At 43.5% G+C, this 20,958-nt stretch overlaps 1 long non-coding RNA gene and 1 pseudogene across 1 annotated transcript; one reads left to right on the top strand and one right to left on the bottom strand.

The window, feature by feature from the left end:
• The first annotated feature begins 3,994 nt into the window (after window positions 1–3,994).
• LOC136337999 (striatin pseudogene) lies at window positions 3,995–7,926 on the top strand (annotated as a pseudogene).
• A 5,343-nt stretch (window positions 7,927–13,269) lies between these two features.
• Window positions 13,270–20,438, bottom strand: LOC136337494 (uncharacterized). Its single transcript, XR_010731841.1, has 3 exons — window positions 20,345–20,438; window positions 18,716–18,767; window positions 13,270–13,487 (listed from the first exon to the last, which is right to left on the bottom strand). It is a non-coding gene; the product is annotated as an uncharacterized lncRNA (long non-coding RNA).
• Window positions 20,439–20,958: the final 520 nt, after the last annotated feature.

Raw genomic sequence — 20,958 nt, 5'->3', positions numbered from 1 at the left:
TATAGAAAAGGCTGAAAGTACTGGAGTATCTGCACGTTCCCTGATCTCCTAATTTTTGTGAGCAGTGTGTCTGGTTGTGCACAGCAGCAGAATACACAGTAATGCTGTGTATGAGTGAGGGAGTTGGCGTCCCACAGTACGCTTACCTACACCATTTTGAACTGCTAAAATCACAAGTGTTCTGTTTGTGTTGTTTGTTTGGTGTCTTTTGGCCCTTATCATGGCTCCTAAATGAAAGTCAGAGTCTTCAGATGGTAGAGCTTTGAAGAAGAGGAAAGCCATCACGATGGATGTCACAGAGCTACTGGCATCACATGCAGAGGACCTGTCTGCTGAGAACCTCATTCAGCTGGAGAAGCAGCTGATTGAAGAGGAAGAGATAGAAACCCCAGAACCCAAAAGATTTACTACCAAGGGTTTGGCAGAAGTTTTTTCTATGGTAGAGGATGGGTTGGCAAAATTTCAGGCTGAGGACCCCAGCGATGACAGATTCAGTAAGGTCTACAGAGCTGTTATGGATGCCTTGCAATGCTATAGGCAGGTTTTGGAAGAGAAGAAGTCATCAACCTTCCAGAATAGCCTGGAACAATTCTTTAAGAAGGTAGAGAGGCCTGCAACAGATCCTGTACCCTCTACATCAGCTGCTTCTCAAGAAGAAATACCTGTAGTATAGGCAGAATCATCTCCAGCATCTCCTGCATGTTCCTAAGGCAATCCTGATGCACCTGGCCCAGTATCTCCAGCACCTTCTGCAGGTTCTCCTGCCTCTCCAGCTTCCTCCTCCCAATAGGTACTCCCTCCCACCTTGCAATGCTCCTTCCAGTGTGCAAGCCAACCACAGGAATAAAGGTAAAGAATTTTTCTACACTCATTTTGTCATTTTTTCTGTTACTATAATAGAGTGTATAGTATCGTATATTTATGTCCTTTTTCTTTTTCTGTGGCTTAGTTGTATTTTTATATTCTAAATTATGATTTTACAACTGTGTTAAGATAGGTAAATGACTTAGGCTAGGGTGTGTTTACACTTACACCAAAATACAGGTTACGTCACTGTCATAGGAATGGAACTGTATTTTCTCTGATTTACACTAATTTCCTCCCATGTGGCCAGCTGTTACATTGCACTTTTTGTAAACTCTCCTCACTGTTACTATTCTTTGTGTCAAACTTTCAAGTTTTTGCATCATAATCTCTAATTCCTAAATCAGGAAAATCCTGATAAATTATTTGCTTATTGAACTATAAGTGACTAAGGAAACAGATATCCAAGTAAGAATGGTACCATATTTATTAGTTCAAAGGCCTTTCCTTTGTAAAATATCTTAAGCCTTCAAAAACACTAAAAGTTAGTAAACCATCTTAGGTCATAGGAAGAATTAATGTCCTATGTTAATTTATTTCTGGCAAAAGTCAGGTATCTTTTAGAGGCAATATAATTAATACACACATGTATACAATAAAAACTTCTTAAACTGAACAATTCTCTATCGTTTTTTATTTTGATAAAGCATCTACCCATTATCAATTGAACAAATTGAATGATATCTCCTTCCTTTTTGAGTGGGAAAAACTAACATGTCAAATATTGTTCATTGATAGCTTAAATAGAATTTTAAAAAAGATTCACTGGCAAAGAACCAGCTATAAATGCATTGTAAAGTTTTCAGTCTTTTAAAAAGTAAAATTCCTGGCCTGGCCAGGCAGTGGAGCAGTGAGTGGATAGAGCGTCAGCCTGGGCTGCAGAGGACCAATTCAGGTTTGAAACCCCAAGGTCGCCGGCTTGAGTGTGGGCTCATCTGGCTTGAACGTGGGTTCACCAGCTTGAACGCGGGATAACTAGCTTGAGCGTGGGATCATAGACATGACTCTATGGTCGCTGGCTTGAGCTCAAAGGTTACTGGCTAGAAGCCCAAGGTTGCTGGCTTGAGCCCAAGGTCGCTGGCTTGAGCAAGGGATCACTGGCTCAGCTGGAACCCCCAGGGTCAAAGCACATAAGAGAAAGAAATCAATAAACAACTAAGGTGCTACAATGAAGAAATGATGCTTCTCATCTCTCTCCCTTCCTGTCTGTCTGTCCTTATCTGTCCCTCTCTCTCTGTCTCTCTCACTAAAGAAAAAAAAAAGTAAAATCTCTGATGTAATTTTTCTCCCCAGTTTGTCTTTCTTCTTTGGTTGGACTAAAAACAAATCTGATTATGTTTTCAATCATGTCCCTAAAAATCTTGATTGCTGAACACATGACCAAAAAGATTATCTCAGCTTGAAGTAAATGTTCAGTTATCACTAAGATATGCAAGCAATCTAGAACTGAGGGAGGAAAGACAAATTTACTTCTGAGAAAAGACTTAAATTGATGTAGTTGCTTAACTTTAGTGGAAATTTAACAGACTAGCAATGAGCACTGTCATTTTACTTTATATGAATGAGCTAGTAGTATTGTTCAGGTTTTTCTCACTCTCTCTAGTACATTAATTTTAGCAAGCAGGTAACTTCAGAAACTCAGATGTAAACTTCTCTTATAATAAATAAAGATCTGACATTATTTTTTTTCTCTTTTTTTTTTAGCAAGAGACAGTCAGACAGACAGGAAGGGAGAGAGAAAAAAGCATCAATTCTTCATTGCAGCACCTTAGTTGTTCTTTGATTGCTTTCTCATATGTGCCTTGACGGGACCGGTCACTTAACTAGTGACCTTAGGCTCAAGCCAGCAACCCCGCGCTCGAGCTGGTAAGCCTGCACTCATCAGTGACCTCCGGATTTTGAACCTGAGTCCTCTGCATCCCAGGCGGATGCTCTATTCACTGTGCCACTGCCCTATGCCACTACCTGGTCAGGCAGATCTGGCATTATTTAACATAATTGAGGTGTTCTGCGAGGAGGTTTTTGGACCTGAACTAGCAGATACAAGCAAGTATAATAATATCATTAAAAATGAAGCATTTTGACCCCCATGCCATTCAGAAGACTCCTGTTTCAAGTCCACATTCATTTGTATCTACAGTGTGTCCGTAAAGTCATGGTGCACTTTTGACCGGTCACAGGAAAGCAATAAAAGGCAATAGAAATGTGAAATCTGCACCAAATAAAAGGAAAACACTCCCAGTTTTATACCTATTCAGTGCAGTTCGATGTGGGCTCACACACAGATTTTTTAGGGCTCCTTAAGTAGCTATCCCGTATAGCCTCTACAGACTCGTCACTGACTGATGGCCTACCAGAACGGGGTTTCTCCACCAAACTGCCGGTTTCCTTCAACTGCTTATCCCACCGAGTAACGTTATTCCTAAATGGTGGTGCTTCATTATAAACGTGCCAATATTCATGTTGCACTTTGGTCACGGATTCGAATTTAGCGAGCCACAGAACACACTGAACTTTCCTCTGTACCGTCCACATGACTGGCATGGCGTGGGCTGCTCTGCTGTATACACGGTGTTATATCATCATCTGCGCATGCGCACATGCTGCCACATCATCCTACAGAAACTGGGAGGGTTTTCCTTTTATTTGGTGCAGATTTCACATTTCTGTCATCTACTGTTGCATTCCTGTGACAGGTCAAAAGTGCACCATGACTTGACGGACACACTGTGTAGTTGGGAAACTACAGGGGCACTACTGGAGGACACCACCAGGCGTCGCTCATCACAGAGGCTTCGTCAACAACGGGCGCCGGGCGCTCTCTTTCCTCCTGTCGCTTACCTCAGCTTCCGCCAAAAGCGCCTCTGTCAGTGCTGTAGCCGGTATTGGGGCTCGCAGTTTTTCTTGGTCGGGTGTGCCGGGAAGGGTGAGCCTTGTCTCAAGGCGCCGAAGAGGAAGCCTGGAGCCCAAAGCCAGGCGACAACATGGACATTCTGAAGTCGGAGATCCTCCGGAAGCGGCAGCTGGTGGAGGACAGGAACCTGTTGGTAGTGAGGAGCCCTGGGGTCGCGGGCGCGGGGCTGTGGAGGGAACAGCAGAGCGGTGCCGAGTGAGGGGAGGTAGTGCGAGTATGTGGGCGGGCGCGGGGCTTAGCGAGACGCCCTGCGACCCTGGCGCGGCCCCTCCAGCCCACTCCGACACCGCACTGGGGAGCCTTAGGGAGGAAGTGTGTGTGTGTGTGCGCGCACGCGCGTGTGTGTGTGTGTGTTGGGGGGGGGTGCAGGAAAACGCGAGAGTTCGACAATTGCCCCCAATGTGTGTGTGTGTGTGTGTGTGTGTGTGTGTGTGTGTGTGTGTGTGTTGGGGGGGTGCAGGAAAACGCGAGAGTTCGACAATTGCCCCCGATGCCCCTCATTCCCTCACTGTTTCTCTGAGTGCCCCTGTCCTCACTCCCATCTGTCGGTGTTCTTCCCAGCGCTGTCCCAGGTCTTGTCGTTCAAGCCTGTGGCTTCACCAGGGTTTGTGCCCCGCTGAGACCTAGAGGAAGGGTAGCCTCGGAATTGGTCTTTGAGTCCTTTCCACCGGGAAACCCGTTTTTTACTACATTCTACCTAGCCCCAAGTACACATAGAAAAGTCAGCTCATCACTGAAAGGAAGGCTAATACTGTCGGAGAAACAGTGGAGAAAGAGGAGTAAGAATTACGTGATTTAGGAACTTCCTTAAGTTGATCTTCGTTACCTTATTGCTTGACAATAACTTAGATCACTGGTTCTCAAAGCTTTTGGTCTCAGGACCCCTTTACACTCTTCCAAATTATTGAGGATCCCAAAGGGCTTTTGTTTACGTGCTTATCGATGTTAATACTGTGTTAGAAGTAAAAAACTGAGAATTTTTAAAAATTTATAAATGAAGTCATTGAATATTTGAAAGTATTGATTCGCTGAGTTATGCAAATCTTCCAAATGTTGATATATTTTATTTTGCCTTATTTTAAAAATAACATTATTTACTCTTACCAGTGAGGTCATGAGAAATATCTTTACGTATTGGGATGCTGTTAAATTCACGATGGCAGGCACAATTTTAATTTTTACCTGAAAGCTAGAATTTTATCATAGACAGCAAATATTATCAGTTGTTTCCCAGAAGTGGCAGGCTCACTTTGTTCATTTTTGGAAAGTTGTCTAAGTCTGAATGACTATAATTGGAGGTATTCTTCCATGTAAAAATGATTCAACAGGAAAAAAAGCAACTGGTTTAGTTTGCAGCTTAATTGCACAAGTGCTTTCCCTCCAGACAACCATCATACTTCTGTCTAAATCAGAAGAGCTTTATGTATACTTGTCAAGGTGCCAGGAGATTTACTCACTGAGCTTTTCATGCTCAGTGCAGATGTCCACAGAGTGTACAGGAAATAGTACCTTAGTACTGAACATAGTTTTGACTTTACATACCCTATCACAGGGGTCGGGAGCCTATGGCTCGCGAGCCAGATGTGGCTCTTTTGATGGCTGCATCTGGCTCACAGACAAATCTTTAATAAAAAAATAAATAAAACATTCTCATGTATTACAATCCATTCATTCCCTACCACTCATGTTCATGGTTGCTAGTGGCTGGAGCCAATCACAGCTGTCCTCCGGAACAACAACAAATTTTTATTGGATAATGCTTAACATACACAGGTCATTGTGAGGTCAGGAAGTAAACTTTCCTCCTTTTAAGCAAGTAGTCAGCTAGCTAATTGCAGAAACCCTTTTGACAAAGAAGATGGCTAAAAGAAAAAAAGATGAGGAGGATTGTACTTTTCAGCAGGAATGGACAGAGGAATTCACCTTTGTGGAGAGAGCAGGTTCTGCAGTGTGTCTAATATGCAATGATACAATTGCATCGATGAAACAGTCAAATATAAATGGCACTTCGACACACACCATACTACATTTGCATCAAAATATCCAGCAGGGGACAGCAGAAAGAAAGCATGTCAAGAGCTACTGTGCAGAGTGCAAGCTAATCAGCAGCAACTCCATGTTTAGACCTAACAAGGTGACTGGAATTCGTCTAGCTTTGCTGGTGCTTTAGCAATTGTGAGAAATGGAAAGCCATTCACAGATGGGGAGTATGACAAAACATTCATGCTTGATGGTGCCAATGAACTTTTTTATGACTTTTTGAATAGAGACAAGATAATCAAACGAATAAAAGACATGCCCCTGTCGGCAAGAACTGTTCACGATCATACCATCATGATGGCAAATCAAATTGAGACAACACAAGTGAGAGACATAAATGCAGCATCATTCTTTTCTCTCGTTTTGGATGAGTCAACAGACGTAAGCCATGTATCCCAGTTCAGCATGATTGCAAGGTATGCTGTCGGTGACACACTACGTGAGGAAAGTCTTGCTGTTTTGCCTATGAAAGACAACAAGAGGGGTGGATTTATTCAAGTCTTTCACTGAGTTCGCTAAAGAAAAAAATCTACCACCCAGGTGCTGGCGGTGCCAAGGGTCTCGGGCCTCTGGCAGGGGCGGCCCGAGCTCAGTACAGCCTCCCAGGGATCCTGCACTTCCTGCAGCACCAGTGGGCCCGCTTTGAGGTGGAGAGAGCCCAGTGGGAGGTGGAGTGGGCGGAGCTGCAGGCCCAGATTGCCTTTCTTCCGGGGGAAAGGAAAGATCAAGAAAATTTGAAGAAGGATCTTGTGAGGAGGATCAAAATGTTGGAGTATGCACTTAAACAAGAAAGAGCCAAATACCACAAGTTGAAATATGGGACAGAATTGAATCAGGGAGATATGAAGCCTCCAAGCTATGATTCTGATGAAGGTAATGAAACAGAAGTGCAGCCACAGCAAAACAGCCAGTTAATGTGGAAACAAGGTTGGCAACTGCTCAGACAGTATCTACAGGAGGTGGGTTACACAGACACTATTCTAGATGTGAAGTCTAAACGAGTGCAAGCTTTGTTGGGCTTTTCAAGTGATGTCACTGACAGGGAAGATGACAGAAATCAGGACTCAGTATTTATAACTGATGGTACAGATGGTGAAGTTCAAGATACAGCAATGATTGGGAAATCTGAGTTAACAGAATCTGCCTCTGTGCTGGATAATTTCAAATTCCCCAAAAATGCAGCTGCAGATTTCAGTGATGAAGATGAAGACGATGACATTGATGGTCGAGAGAAAAGCATCATTGATACTTCAACAATTATTAGGAAAAAGGCATTGCCTGAGAGCAGTGAAGACCAAGATACAGAAGAAGCTCTGAAGGAGTTTGACTTCTTAGTTGCATCAGAGGAAGGCGACAGTGAATCTAGAAGTGCAGGCAATGGAACAGACTGGGAAAAGGAAGACCAGAGTCTCATGCCTGAAGCTTGGAATGTGGACCAGGGAGTAATTACTAAACTCAAGGAACAATACAAAAAGGAGAGAAAGGTGGAAAAGTGGGTGAAGAGGCCCAATAGGTCAAAACTACAAGATATGCGTGCTAATTTGAGAGATGTTGATGAACTTCTCTCATTGCAGCCATCTGTGGGTTCGCCTTCCAGACCCAGCAGCTCCAGGCTTCCTGAGCATGAAATAAATAGGTCAGATGAAGTGGAAGCACTGACATTTCCTCCATCTTCTGGGAAGTCATTCATCATGGGAGCAGATGAAGCCCTTGAGAATGAACTGGGATTTGGGGAATTGGCAGGCCTTACAGTGGCCAACAAAGCAGATTCACTAACATATGATATAGCAAACAATAAAGATGCACTGAGGAAGACGTGGAATCCTAGGTTTACATTACGGAGTCACTTTGATGGCATTCGAGCTCTTGCTTTCCATCCCATTGAGCCCGTTTTGATAACAGCATCTGAAGATCACATGTTAAAAATGTGGAATTTACAGAAAACAGCCCCAGCCAAAAAGAGTACCTCTCTTGATGTGGAGCCTATCTATACATTTAGGGCTCATAAAGGTCCAGTGCTCTGCATGGTCATGAGTAGCAATGGTGAGCAGTGTCAAATTTATATTTCAAAATATAAAAAAAAAAAGAAAAAATCTACCAATGGATAAACTTATTTCGGTCTGTACTGATGGTGCTCCGTGCATGGTGGGGAAAAACAGAGGATTCATAGCACTTCTTCGTGAACATGAAAAGAGACCCATCCTAAGTTTTCACTGCATTCTACATCAGGAGGCGCTTTGAGCTCAGATGTGTGGCGAGCAGCTTGGTGAGGTGATGTCGCTGGTCATTCGGGTGGTCAACTTTATTGTTGCCCGAGCTTTAAATGATTGCTAGTTTGAAACACTGCTGGATGAAGTTGGGAATAATTATCCTGGTCTGCTTCTGCATAGCAGTGTGTGTTGGTTGTCAAGAGGGAAGGTGCTCAGCCGTTTCGTAGCTTGTCTGAGCGAAATCCGGACTTTTCTTGAAATGAAAAATGTCGAGCATCCTGAGTTAACTAACACTGAGTGGCTCCTGAAGTTCTGTCTCGTGGACATGACTGAACATCTGAACCAGCTCAACGTGAAAATGCAAGGCATTAGAAATACGATCTTATCCTTTCAACAAGCAGTGTTTGCATTTGAAAGCAAGCTTGAAACAGGTCATTTACTACACTTTGAAAAACTGGGAGAGTTTAAAGATGCATGCACAGCAAGTGACCCTGCTCAACATCTTAATCTCCAGCAGCTAGCAGCTTCACATCTAATCTCCTGCAGTCATTCAAAGCGCGCTTTGGAGAATTTTGTGAGTGCACTCGTCTTTTTAAGTTCATCACCCATCCACACGAGTATGCAATGGACAGTACGTCCCTGAGTCTCCATCAGAGATTTTGAGCTACAAGCTGCTGACCTGAAGGCCTCAGACATGTGGATGAATAAATTCAAGTCACTGAATGAAGATTTGGAAAGACTTGCACGACAGCAAGCAGAGTTGGCAAGCAAACACAAGTGGGGAGAAATTAAAAAACTTCAACCCATGGACCAGCTGATTGTCAAAACTTGGAACACTATTCTCATCACATACCACACACTGCAGCGTGTGAGTATTGCTGTACTGACAATGTTTGTCTCTACGTATGCATGTGAGCAGTCTTTCTCACATCTAAAGAACGTTAAGACCAACCTACGATCACGTTTAATGGATGGAGGTCTCAACGCCTGCATGAAGCTTAACCTCACCAACGTATCAACCAGACTACAAAGCCATCAGCAAAACCATGCAGCACCAGAAGTCATATTAATGGTAAGAATTACTTTATTCATCATTGGTTAGCAACAGCATAACAACGTTATTAATAAGAATTCAGAGACTTATTGTACTTTAAAAGTGTTGGTCTTACATAAAGTGCACACATTTACTTGTATTTAATGTTAAACATATTGTATGGATCTCACGGAATTGCATTTTAAAATATGTGGCATTCATGGCTCTCTCAGCCAAAAAGTTCCCGACACCTGCCCTATCAAAAGATCTTAAGGATCCCAGGGGTCTGAGGACCACACTTTGAGAATATCTGCTTAGGTCAGCAGTTCTCAACCTGTGGGTCGCGACCCCGGCAGGGGTCAAATGACCAAAACACAGGGGTCGCCCAAAGGCATCGGAAAATACATATTTCTGATGGCTTTAGCCGCTGAGAAGCCGCACTACCGTCTGCAGCAGCGCTATTCAGCTTGAATGCACGCCGTTATGGATGTGCGTTCCAAACTGAATGCCTGCGGTCATGCACAGATCTAAGGGGTGGGGGAAGTGGGGGAAATGCTCCACAGTTCATAGCAGCGCATTATGTGTGTCCGGCGCTTGCTGACGTCATCAGTGGGTGCAGCAAGCGTGGAGGACAAAAGCCTAGGAGGCGGAGAGGCAAGAGGTGGAGAGCCAAGAGAGCATGCTAGATAGCCTGCTGGTGTAAAAAAGGTTAATAATGTAAAAACAGTACACACACCATACACACAATACTGTGTAAGTGTAAGGTGCTTTTTGTAATCATTACACAGTACACAAAGCAGCTTACACTTACACAAAGCACCATACATTTTTTACACAGTGTGAACTACATTGGTCTTATACTATAAGAGACCACTATAAGATATAGTTCACACTGTTCCCCAATGTATAATTATCTCCCACTATTTTCCCATATTCTGAATGAGGAAACTGCTGAAATCAGCGGTTTCCGGCATTGAATCCGCCTCCTATTGATTTCATTGGGAGTGCGGCGGATTTTATGGAAGAGAGCTCCCGAGAATCTCGGGTTACTGCACAATCCGCGGCAGCCTCCTTTTGATTTCAATAAGAGGCAGAGAAATGACAGTTTCCGACACATTTCTTCCTCTCCTATTCAAGTCAATGGGAGGCCGCAGTGGATTCCACCGCAGAAACTGCTGCTTTATAGTGTGAAAGAGCCCTGAAAGATACCACGCTGTGCAGAAACCGCAGTGTATCCTATGACGTGTTCACACTGTTCTATATTGAAAACTTGCTACTAATCTAGAAAAAACATCCATTAGTTAAGCAACTATTTACGGAATGGTAACCCCAATACACTAGTGTTGGGCAGATAAAATATATTATGCTCACTTTGTTAAAAATGGCGCTGCCCACGTGGAGGCCGTCACCCAGGTGATATTAATGTGTGTTGGGGGCGGGCTGTGGGCAGGCAGAATCCTTGTAGCCTGGGGCTTGGTTTTGGGATTAAGCCTTTCCCACTCTTTTTGATGTGAGGTGGTACAATCCCATTATGCCCCAGATAAGTGACTTTGTATTAGAGACTTCCCTATTTTGTATATTGGATTAAAGGTTTTGATTTCTACACTATAAAATGAGGGCAGAATGGGAGCTTGCTCTTGGTTCCTGAGATTAGCATTAGAGAGCACAGCAGAGAAAGGCCATGTGGAAGAGGCCAGGAGAAGCAGCCAAGATGGCGGAGCATTGAGTGAGAAGCGAGTTTGTGCAGAGTTTGTGCAGGGAGAAGGAAGGAGATGGGGAACAGAGGTGAATGAGACTGGTGAGCTAGAAACCTTTGATTCTAGGAAACTCAGATAAGTCAGTAGCTTTGTGAGCACTGAATGTGAGTGGGTTTTGGAGCCCAGTGTGTGTTTTACTTGCCCGCCGGGTGCAAGCTAGAATTAAAGATGACAGCCCATCAGTTTTTGGCTCCGTTGTTTCTTTACCGACTGTCCGAATCCAATGCGAACCTGCTTGGGCCAGGTGACTGCTTTGATAGTGGTGGCCCTGGCTACTGGCCTTACAACTAGGTAAGGAGGTCCATTAGTAATAAATATTTCTCAATATATAATTAAATATTGTTTTTGTGATTAATCACTATGTTTAAATTATGATTGATTTGTAGCAATGAGAATACATAATGCATATCAGGTATTTACATTCCGAATCATAACTGTAGCAAAATTACAGTTATGAAGTAGCCACCAAAATTATTTTTTGGTTTGAGGTCACCGCAACATGAGGAATTGTATTGCGGGGTCACGGCATTAGAAAGGTTGAGAACCACTGGCTTAGGTCTTTGGATGTAATGTAAGATATGTATATATATATATACATATATCTATATGATTTAGTGTAAGTGGGGATTGTTTAGTGTGTCAGATTTCATAATTAATGGAACTTTGAAATAATTAGCAAAGTAGAGCTCATTAAATAGAGTATTATTTAGCAGATAAATGAGGAAAGTTTGTATTTGTAACAATATTTTTATCTTCAGTGACCTTTTCCTTCAGATGAGTGGTTTGAGAGTATTTGAAAAAAGTAATTTAGGTGTTGGCATTCATAGTTGACATTAGAAGGGCCAGAATGTTGAAATCTGAATACTTTAGAGGGAAAATTAAATCACAAAAACCTGACTCTCCTTCAGGTTTATAAAGTGCATATTTGCATATTCAGGTAGGTGAGGGCACTTGAATAATACAGGAATACCTCATTTTACTGTGCTTTGTTTTATTGTGCTCTGCAGATGTTGCATTTTTTTTTACAAATATAAGGCTGAGGTGCCAACAAAAAAGTTAGAGCTCTCCTTATTGTGATATTCACCTTTCTGTTGTGGTCTGGAATCAAACCCACAGTATCACTTGTATGAGAGAGTATGTGTAACTGGACTTCTTTTCTTTTTGCCTGTTTGGGAAGACAGTATTTTGATATGTAGCTTTATAATTTTTTTTTCTTTTTGGACAGAGACAGAGAGAGAGAGACAGATAGGGACAGACAGGCGGAAGAGAGAGAGATGGGAAGCATCAATTCTTTGTTGTGGCTTCTTAGTCTCCTTAGTTGTTCATTGATTGCTTTCTCTTATGTGCTTTGGTGGCGGGGGAGGCTACAGCAGAGCAGGTGACCCCTTGCTCAAGCCAGCGACCTTAGGCTCAAGCTAGTAACCATGGGGTCATGTCTTGTTGTAAAGTACCCGTACCCATTTCCACGGGTTTATGTAGGAGACAAGTCCAAATGAATTTTAAGGAGTTTTATTAAGGGAGGAGATTTATTAAATATGCCAGCCACATAGGACTAACACGGGGCATTTGCAGACCCAAATCGTGTGTGTCGGGCACAGTCCTTGCAGCAGGTTATATACCTTTGTGTGCACACACACACGTTGGCGGGAAAAGGAGGAGGGGGATGGGACATAATTCATTAGCAACATTTGTCTATAGGACCTATAAAAAACATTTCTATTTATCAAAACTGATAAGGTAACACAATAGCAAAAATGTTATTCTGTGTATTAAAAGATAAATCTAAATTTTCTAGTGTTCATTTGTCATTCCTTTGTTTCGAGATATATACACTAATTATATGTTTTCAGGAGGGGAGGGTTAGTTTCCACAGCACTAGGGGATAAATACCTGCAAATGGCTCATCAAATAAGAAAAGATTTTTTTCAATCTCTCTCTTCCTACACCTGGCTAGCTATTTACCTGCTTCCTCACAGGTGTGGGGGAAGGGAGGGAATCTAAATCTCCTTCCCCTCTTCATTCACAATACAATGCTATTGGCCATTCTGGTTTGGTGTAAATAACGCAAGTATAAAAAATCATATTGTTGGAATCCATGGGAGTCCGAAAGACCAGAGTAACAGACTTTATTGAAAGGAAGAAAGGAACCCTGCCGGGCACTTCTCCAGGGAGAAGGGCACCAGTTACAGATTAGGGGTGAATTTTATAGCGTTTTTTGGGAGAGCCTGAGGGGGTACAGAGTCAAAAGTTCTGGTATGTTCCCTTTTACAGTTTTACGGTTTCTGCTTCCTGGAACGCTTCTCCTTGAGAGATTGATTAGCTTTTCTGGAACTCTTCTGCATCAGGAGTGATTGTCCAGTAAGTAAGGGTGAGGTCAGGCAGCCAGGTGGGACAACAGAAGGGCAGTTGGAAGTCCTGATAAATTCATATATCTATCATTTCTCAACTCTGAGGTATGATAAAAAAGAAAAAGAGGTGGGGGAAGGAAAAGGTATGGGGTTCAGGAAGGAGGTTTGTCTCGGACCGGCCATCTTCTGGAGCTACTTCCCGTTGTTATCCCAACTGGGGGCCTCCTTTGTGAACCCCCCCTGGGGCAGTTGGAATAGGGGTTGTAAAAGCATTTGATTGTAGGTAATCCTGGAGATTTCTCTCATTCAAGCCTGCAGGAACTTGATAAAGAAAGGGGCAAGCATTCAAATTAGGCACAAAATTGTCGGGAGCCGATCAACGACTGCTGGCTGACAAGGTCACAGCAGCAGAAGACCCACAACTGCTAGCTGACAAGGTCACAGCAGGAGAAGACCCACAACTGCTGGCTGACAAGGTCACAGCAGGAGAAGACCCACAACTGCTGGCTGACAAGGTCACAGCAGAAGAAGATCAAAAACTGCTGGTTGACAAAGTCACCGCAAAGGAAAGGCATAATGATACTTCCCCCTTTGACTTTTTGAATTAATCTGGCCTTATATCCCCCCTTTTTCTGGGTTTGTGCTATTATTTGTGGCACAGGGATAATAGTACCGTGCTTTCCCTGTAGATTTGTAGTAATTTCTTTGGAAATGAGACAGAAGGTATAAGTTCCACAGAAAAGCCTATAAGCCCCTTGAACTGGGCTCATAAATATAAGAGGCTGGCTATGATATCCCTCATAAAGGGTTAAGTTTGTATGAGAATTTCTTCTTACTAATCATGTTAGAAAGAATAGATTGTGACTTGTGAATGGGTAGGAGGCAGTGGCTGTGCAGAGCACCTTTCGGCCTTCACTTAATTCATCATTTTTTCTCCCTAACCTTTTCATGTGATAGAGTAGAGAAACTTTCCTTTCTTTTTGCTTACCTGACCTGCAGATAGTGGAACACTCTAAGAAGAATATAGTTAGAACTTAACTAGTGTGTGAATATAGTAAATAAATAAAGTTTGACTAAACAATAGAATCTTAGGTAAGGTGTTATGAAATGGCCCGTTGCGTGGCCTGGGATGGGAATGCAGTCAGCAAGAAAAGAATGTTTTGCTAAGAGAATTGTTTTATGACTGAAGGCAGTTGCTGGGCTTTCTCAGTGAGACACTCTCATGAGATTTATATAGTTTCCCAAAATTCTTTCTTCAGATAATGAGAGGTATGGGGGGCATCCATAGAAGCAATAGCAATTAATGTCTTCTGAAATTATGTTGCTACTAAGCTATCTTGCAGGTGCACTCTATATATCTTTAAGCAAAAGTTACTCTTGATGTTATGACAATTTCTTAATAAGCAAGCCTTTTGAAGTCTTGTGAGAAAAATTAGGACACTGCATGAACTCAAGGCCATTTGCCTGAGCAAGCGGTGGTCCTTTGCTAATCCTTAATGATTTTGTCTGTTAATCTCTCTCTGCCCCTTGACTCCCAACAACAGTAAAGTTGAGTTATTAGTTAGTACTAATCCTTTAAAAGCTTTTTACCAATGTTGTTATCGCTATTCAAGTTATTTTGTAGTTGTACTTTGAATGATTTGCCACCTGATTTGTAGTTTATAGATATAAATTAACTGTTATCTGGAAACATGTAAACATAGTGAAACAGAAGCAATGATTAATACCATGTAATTGTAACTTGGTGTGTGTGTATAAAAAAGGAGCTGTACTAGCATTTGGGAGAGATGCCTGGCAGTAAATGCTAACTAGAGAATAAAGAGAAAGAAAAGAATTCGGCTCTCTCACTAGATTTTCGCCGACGCCGTCTCCTCCTGTGGGACCCCTGGATCCCCCCCGGGGCTGGACCCCGGCACAAAATTAGGCTAATATTGAGGAGAACAAGGGGTTTTTCATCATTGTTCGGAGTAGGGGTGTATTTATAGAGTTCTAGATTTTTCTGTTTCGCAAGGGCAGGTTTCAGGGTTGGTGTGTAGGGTTAGGTAGATTTTTCCAATTTTTTGATTGGCGAAGGTCTGCATGCAGTTCTGTAAGAAACTAGTGAACAAACGTAAGAGGCAGGGTCTAAAGTTTAGAAAAATAAATAGGAGAGTGAGTGGACCAATGAAAGGCAATAGTCAAGACTCCCAGAGTATATGAAACCACTGATTCCATGTTTACGAATTCACTGGGCTTCAGAGAGAGAGAGTAGGAATAAGACAGGGAAATGGCCAGTCTACCTGTCCCTAGAGCCAGGGGTCTCCAAACTTTTTACACAGGGGGCCAGTTCACTGTCCCTCAGACCATTGGAGGGCTGCCAAATACAGTGGTCCTCTCACTGACCACCAATAAAAGAGGTGCCCCTTCCAGAAGTGCAGTGGGGGCTGGATAAATGGCCTCAGGGGGCCGCATTGCGGCCCGCTGGCCGTAGTTTGGGGACGCCTGCCCTAGACCCACTTTTATAGAAATTCATAAAGCAACAAGAAGAAGAATTACCTGTATAGCTCGTTTGGTCCATAGATTGACAGGTAGTGTACTAGGAATTGAAAGAGGCTCATGGGGTGGGATTAGGTTGATATTTGGGGTGAGAGAGACTAGGGTACAGGTTTTTGTCCAATTAGTAGGGAGACACATATAGGTTACTTTAAGCAGTGAGAGTTGTTAGGATCGCGGTGTGTGGACTCGGTCCTCGAGCAATGTAATGCTGGACGTGCCTTTTGGACAGTCTTTGAACAGTTTGCTGAGTAAACTGTAAATCCTGCAAGTACTTAGGGAAAGGGTGGTTACATTTCTATACTTTGCAGGTAGGGTTTAAGTCCTAATGACCACTGCATGTCCCTACAATAGGCATGGGACATTGAGACAAGAGGAATAAAGGAGATGTTATACATCAAATAAAGTAACAAAATCAGACTGTCAATACCCACAGTAGAGATCTTTGAGGGATAAATAAAATTCAAATACCCAGGCAAGGCATAGTAGATGGCCCTTGTGTTTACAAGAAATGAGATCAGTTTATCTGCTATTTGGAAGAAACACCTTAGACTCGTGAACAATGTCCTTGGGCCTTCAGTGGCAATTCCCAGCATGCTGGGCAAGGTCAGGTCACAGGTAGCTGGAGCAGGGCTAGAAGAGACTGAACCCTCCCTCCATGGAGCAAGGGGGCAGCTTACCTTCTTCTCTCCCTCTTTCCACAACAGAGATATGTCTCTTGGTGGGCCAGGAAGCCTCACAGGATTCAGTTCAATGACCTTCCTTTCCACTCTGGAGCAGGGCCCTGATGGAATTCTATGAAGCCCTTTAGGGCGCTGGAGCCTTTAAGAGCGTATGCCAAAAGCTGGTGTTTCCTGACATCTTTTGGGCTTTATTTGCCTTTTCTGTTACTTCCTTGGCCACTTAGACCTTAAAAGCCATGCTCAGAAGATCTCACTGAGGGGCTTTAGTAAGAGAGTAAAATTGAGAATCTAGTGTCTAAAGAAGCCTATTAGACCGAGGAGAGAAAAGATTTGATCTGTGGTGGTAGGTGGTTGAAGACTGCGGAGGGTCTGAGTTTGATCTGGGGTGAGACTTCAGGTGGTGGGGGTTAAGGTGATGCCTAGATAGACTATGGACTGAGAATGAAGTTGAGCCTTAGCAGAGAAGACACGATATCACTTCATAGTGAGGAAGTTAAGAAGGGTGGCGGTGTGTCTCCTTGAGGCAGGCAGGGAGGGGCTACAGAGAGGAGGTTATTTACATATTGTAACAGAGCACTAGTTTTGAGGTAACATGCTGTTAAATCCTGAGCTAGTGCCTGCCCAAACAGGTGTGGGCTGTGTTTGAACCCTTGGGGTAAGACAGTCCACGTAAATTGCTGGGCTGCATTAGTGTCTGGGTAAAGGCAAACAGAAAGTAAGAGTCAGGGTGTAGAGGAATGGTAAAAGAAGGCATTCTTGAGGTCTAGAATTGTGAAGTGAGTGGTGTTTGAGGGAATGTATGACAGTAACTTGTAGAGATTAGGGACTACTGGATGGAGGGGAATTATTGCCTCATTGATTAGGTGTAAGGCTTGTATGAAATGATAAGCCCCTGAAGGTTTTCAAACAGGAAGGATGGGGGTATTGCAGGGAGAGTCCGTGGGGATGAGTAAGCCTGGTTTAAGAGGTGGGTAATTATTGGTTTAAGGCCTTAGAAACAGACACAGTTGCACATTAAACAAAGACTTTAGATACACATTATGAATTAAATTTAAATGAGCATGCTTTACTTGTTTCAATTAAAATTATACTAGAGGTGTTTTTTGACAGAGACAAAACAGATTATTCACTCACATAGCTCAATAGACAATTCTATTTTTTTAAGCTTTTCAAGATGGCAGGGAGTTGTCAGCATAGAGGGGAGGAAGAGAGAAAGCAGACAGATGGACAGTGTGAGCAGCTGGATGGAAAAGAAGGAGGGTCAGAATCTGCAGGAGGAGGAGGTGGTGGTGCCACGTGGTTAGAGGAGTCAAAAAGATTTAGAGCTCTGAGGAGAGGGGAGAGGACAAGGGGTAGTGGAAGGCACAGTCAGTCTCTGGGGGGGAGGGAAGGATGGGTCAAAGAAGAAAAAGAGACAGAGCTGCCAGTCTGTAAGGAGGGAGGAGGGGTTTAAGAACACGAGCACAGTGGAGAAGGGAGGGGCCCCTGGCCAGCAGGGAGGAGAAAGAGAGACTGGTATTTGCAAGTGAATGAGAAAACAGAATCCTGCGAAGAGAGGGGTCTTTTTGGAGGAAAGAGACTCGAGTGAAAGAGATTTGCAGAGGAACCAGAGAGAGGTCCCCAGAGAGGGGCGCCCCCGGGGGTCAGGCAGGAAGGGAGGAGAGTTGCGAGTTCATGGAGAAGGAAAGATTAGGAGTAGAGGTTTTAGGTGAGGTTTCTTTGGCCAAAAAACGGCCTGCGTGTAGAACAGAAGGCACAGAAATTAAGGACAGGAGAGAAAGGAGAAGAAAAGCCTGCACGTAAGGAATTTCTGATACCCTCCCCGTCCGGTGGCAGAAGTTGTCAAGATCTCTTAGGATATTGTAATCGAATGTCCCGTTTTCAGGCCAATGGGAGTCATTGTCTAATTTATATTGGGCCATGCCGTGTTACAGAAGAAAATGAGTTTTTTTGGCTTAAGGTCAGAGAGGCCCAACTTAGTGAGGTTTTTTATGAGACATCTTAGAGGGGTCTGGTCTGAAGGCTTAGACTCTGAGGAGCCCATAGTGGATACAGGTGAGCAGGAGGGGTATCCCTGCCTTTTGTCACTGTCCCAAGAAGAGAAAATCTCCGTGTGGGGGAGTTGTCCCTGATAGAGGTCTCACCACCTGTCAGGGAGCTCCGAGAGAGAGAAAGTGGAAAGGTTTGGCTAGGCGCCTAGTCTTTCGTGCAGTCTACTGAGACTGAAGTCAAACCCCTCAAAACGGAAGGCGTGTCAGAGAAAACCGTCTGACCAAAGAAAATTTTGTGGCAAAGAGAAGCCAACTGGGGAAGGGGGAGGGAGAAACTCCTTACCTTTCTGATCTGGCAGGGGTTCAGGACAGGGTTAGACTGCCGGCCAATCAACCTACAATTACACGTCCAAACAGAATCAGGGAGTAAGCCTGGGACGAGCTGCCACTGCCCATTGCCTCCCTGGTTGTAAGTTTGGATGGCAAACAGGGGTCCCCAAACTTTTTACACAGGGGGCCAGTTCACTGTCCCACAGACTGTTAGAGGGCCACCACATACAGTGCTCCTCTCACTGACCACCAATGAAAGAGGTGCCCCTTCCAGAAGTGCAGCGGGGGGGCCGGATAAATGGCCTCAGGGGGCCACATGCGGCCCGCGGGCCGTAGTTTGGGGACGCCTGGTCCAAGCAGTTAGTACCCTGTGCCGGGTTTCGGCACCAAATGTTGGAATCCATGGGAGTCTGAAAAGACCAGAGTAACAGGCTTTATTGAAAGGAAGAAAGGAACCCTGCTGGGCACTTCTCCCAGGGAAAAGAGCACCTGTTACAGATTAGGGGTGGATGTTATAGCGTTTCTAGGAGAGCCTGAGGGGATACGAGTCAAAAGTTCTGGTATGTTCCCTTTTATGGTTTTATGGTTTCTGCTTCCTGGAACACTTCTCCTGGAGAGGTTGATCAGCTTTCTGGAACTCTTCTGCATCAGGGGTGATTGTCCAGTAAGTAAAGGTGAGGTCAGGCAGCCAGGTGGGACAACAAAAGGGCAGTTGGAATTTATAGTAAATTCATATATCTATCATATATTTACAAAATCTCTCTGCATGCCTAGCTCAAATTAATAAAATGCTCTTTAAGCTTCCTAGTAGAAGGGAGCCTCCTACACAGCACGTTTCTGCAAGCCAGGAAACTTTCACATTTCTTTCCCTAAAATATTATTATTAATTTTGTAGCTTTTTGGTACCTTACTACAGTGTATGATCCCACGACCAAGCCAGCGACCCCATGCTTAAGCCGGCAACCTCAGGGTTTCGAACCTGGGTCCTCTGCATCCCAGTCTGACACTGTCCACTGCGCCACTGCCTGATCAGGCTATAGTGTATAATTTTATACAGAAACATTTGCTTTATAGCCTTCATTTTTCTGCATCTTAGTGTCAGTAACTTTCAAACATTTTTCCACTGTTCTAGCCACAGTAAGGAATAAATTTTTATATTTTGTTGATATATATATATATATGAAAAAAGTTTCATGACACAGTTGTTACCTTAACTATCTGTGATTCTATCATTTGTTTTATTATATTAATCTATTCTGTTTCATTTTGAAAAATGCTGGTTGGAGATCACTGAATTGTTTCATAGCTCTATCCGTACCTGGAAATCACCTGTCTATGTTGTATTGTTCTTCCATATGGGCCTCTGTATGGCCAGTAGTGTCTATCACGGTCATTCACATGCAGGTTCACACTAAAGTCGGACAGACAGTAAAGAAACAGTGCAGCCAAAAAATGGTGGGTCATTCCTTTATTAAAAACTTGCACCAGCCGCCAAGCAAACACACAGGGAAAACACTTCCTTTTTACTCATTCAGAGCTACCAAAGCCCTGACACATTCTCCAGTTCCTCCTAGAATCAAAGGCCCCACCAGTCTTAGTGGAGCTCACAAAGCCCCTCACCTCTGGTTCCCCATCTGCATACCTTCTCTCTGCACAAACTGGCTTCTTCTTCAGCACTCTGCATTCTCTCTGCTTTCCCTGCAAAACATGGCTTCTTTCTGCCTCTTCTCCCTCTCTTTTTTCAAAACTTTCTGGCACAAAAACCTCTCCTCCAGCAAATATTAGCAAAACAATGGCCCCTCCCAAGCAGGAAGGTAATTTGCAATTTCACAGACCACATATACCTGGCGCTGCCCAGCCCCCAATGCAAACTATAAGCAAGCAAACATAAAAATCATACTTTGCAAACTTATCTGATCAACAGTCTCCTCATTTTGACCATTTCCAGGAGTGTCCTTACTTTTTATTGTTAGTCTGCTAGTTGAAATAGTAAATACCTTGTGAGTGCCCCTTTGTTAAACTGGAGAAGTTCCTAAAATAAGCCTCCTATCACCTATCCTAAAACGTTCTGTCTGGTATAACTACTCGGAAGTAATTGTTCTGATACCAATGTTTTGGAGCCCTGGGATGGGTGAATCTTTACTTACTGCAACGCCTTATGATGTGGAAAACCAGGCTGCTTAAGGAACTTGTTGGGACACAATTAGCAATTTTAGTAGTTGTTATGAGGAGAAGCTTTCTGTAGAATAATAGCTT

This window comes from Saccopteryx bilineata, chromosome 5 (assembly GCF_036850765.1).
Source record: "Saccopteryx bilineata isolate mSacBil1 chromosome 5, mSacBil1_pri_phased_curated, whole genome shotgun sequence".
NCBI classification, from domain to species: domain Eukaryota; kingdom Metazoa; phylum Chordata; class Mammalia; order Chiroptera; family Emballonuridae; genus Saccopteryx; species Saccopteryx bilineata.
The sequence above is the reverse complement of the archived record's forward strand: the minus strand, read 5'-3'. Positions and strand labels throughout refer to the sequence as shown.